Raw genomic sequence first — 2,436 nt, 5'->3', positions numbered from 1 at the left:
CCTCCCCCTCCTCCCTCCTCCTCCTCCTCCTCCTCCTCCTCCAGATAGTTTTCTTCTCTTTTTGGGAACAAGTCTGATGGGGGAAGAGTTGGCTAAGTCCAGGTGATCAGGTAAGTCTGATGAAGGAGTCTTAACTAAGTTCAAGTGATGAGGTAAGTCTGATGGAGGAGGATTGACTGTGCAGGTGATCAGGGTACCTAAGTCTGATGGAGGAGACTTGGCTGAATGTGGGCAATCAGGATATTTTCTTAGGGAGTGAGAAATGAGGAAGAATTGGGTGGGGGTTTCAGACAAGCCTCCTCCTTGCACTAGTGTGATGGATTGACTCTGTGGGATTTCTGTGGGCTGGGGAGGAAGAGGCAGAACACCGAGTCCTTGCCTGAGCCAAGAACTGAGCACAGTCATTCCATTTGGTGCCTGTACAGGGGACCTGGACAGGAAACAAGTAGTTGGCTTTGGCAAGTGGCAGGTGTTATTTAAATAGAAAAGCCAGTGTGAGTCTAGTCAGGAGTACATGTGGGTTCACAGCACGTGTCTGGAGGCTCAGAGGAGTGGGAAATAAATGGGACCACCATCAGTCATGTGTACAACTGTGAGTGTTGTTCTCTGGTATGTACAGGGGAATGAATGTCCATATCTTCTCCAGTCTTGGATGGACATTTTACTTTATTAGCAAAATGTCATAATTGGGATTTCTGTACTGCTATTTTGTGGTCTTTGTGTATGTGTGCATGTGTGTGTGGGGGGTGGGCATACACACATGGAGATGAGAAAACACCTTAGCCTCTCATGTTGTTTGAGACAGTGTCTCTGCTGTTGAGCAAGGTAGGCTAAGTGACTCAGATTCTCCTGTCTTTGTCTTTCTTCTCACCTTAGGGATGCAAATGGATCTGGCTTTCCATAGACTCTGGGGATTTGAACTCAGGTCCTCATGTTTGTGCTGCAAGCCAGCGAACCGCAGCTCTGTGCTAAGTCTTGTATTCGCTCTACCCTTCTGCAGGGCATGTGTGTCTATGATGGCATGACTATGAGATGTTGCTGGTTATCTGTGGCTTCTGTACACTGGACGATATACAGACATATGTCAGATATATGTACTAACTGAATATCTATATCTATATATCTATATCTCTCTATCTCTCAATATCTATCTATCTATCATCTATCTATCTATCTATCTATCTATCTATCTATCTATCTATCTATCTATCTATCTAGTAAATGGAGTCAGAATGTTGAAGAGAGCTGTTCTCACATGCCTGTTACAGCACTACTGATAACAGTCAAAACTTTCACCTATCAGTGACAGAATACAGAAAACATGGAATAAATCCAGGTATAGCACTACAAGTTTGTTGTCCAAGAACGTGGGATATAGGAGCAGGAGATCACGAGTTCAAGGGCATCCTCAGTTACATACAAAGGTCAAGGATAGCTTGGGTTACAGGAGACCCTGACACGGAGAAAATGAGCAAGGGCCAGAGAGATGGCTCATCTGGAATAAGCGCCTGCCATTCAAGCCTGGTGACCAGAGTTTTAACCCAAGAATCTAGGTTGAAATGAGAGACCTAATTCCTGAAAGTTCTTTTGTTGTTGTTGTTGTTGTTGTTGACACACCTACCATTGAATGCCTGGACTCACCAAACAATTCAGTTAACAATGAAATTGAACAAGTAGACAACAACACAGCAACAACAACCAAAAAACAAACAAAGGGAATGTGGTAAAGATACATAGTAGAATACTATTCATCCAGAAAAAAACGATAAAACCTTCCAGTTTCCACCTACCTCGGCTGACCTGGGAGGCATTATATAGAGTGAGCTAGATAATGTAGGGGCAGAAGGACAAAACTGTACACAATCTCAGTTGCATATGGGATATAAGCAGCTGGTTGGCTGGAGTGATGTAGGAAGGGGCATGCAGTTATGGGCTATGAGAGAGGCAGGGGGAATGAAAGAATGCGAAGATTAATAGATAAGTAATTACAATTAAACAGACAGCCACAGGGGAGGGGTAAAGGGAGGGGGCGTCACAGCACAATTGTATAAAAAATGGCCTTGTGCCCTACACTTTGTATTTTAAATGCATTTGCTCGGAGTTCCTGAAAGCAGAATCAAGTTACATGTTGGACCATGTAGACTTTTGTGGATTGGAACAAGCAATACCTCAAGAGCCTCTGTCAGTGGTGACTCACTCTTTGGAAAGGAGTGTAGCCTAGTTTGTCATTTAGGAGCTTCTTGTCAAACTGTTCAGTGTGCACCTAAGGCTGAAGTGTGTGCGGCTCAGTGAACAACACTTTCCTAGAATCCTCCAGGATGGAGGCTGAGGGTGTGTTGCTCTGCTCTGTGAGATTTCTTGTCTACCATACAGAAGACCCTCTGTTGTATCCCTGGCAACACACACACACACACACACACACACACACACACACAC

This window comes from Mus pahari, chromosome 23, assembly GCF_900095145.1.
Source record: "Mus pahari chromosome 23, PAHARI_EIJ_v1.1, whole genome shotgun sequence".
NCBI classification, from domain to species: domain Eukaryota; kingdom Metazoa; phylum Chordata; class Mammalia; order Rodentia; family Muridae; genus Mus; species Mus pahari.
Note: the sequence above shows the minus strand (reverse complement) of the source record.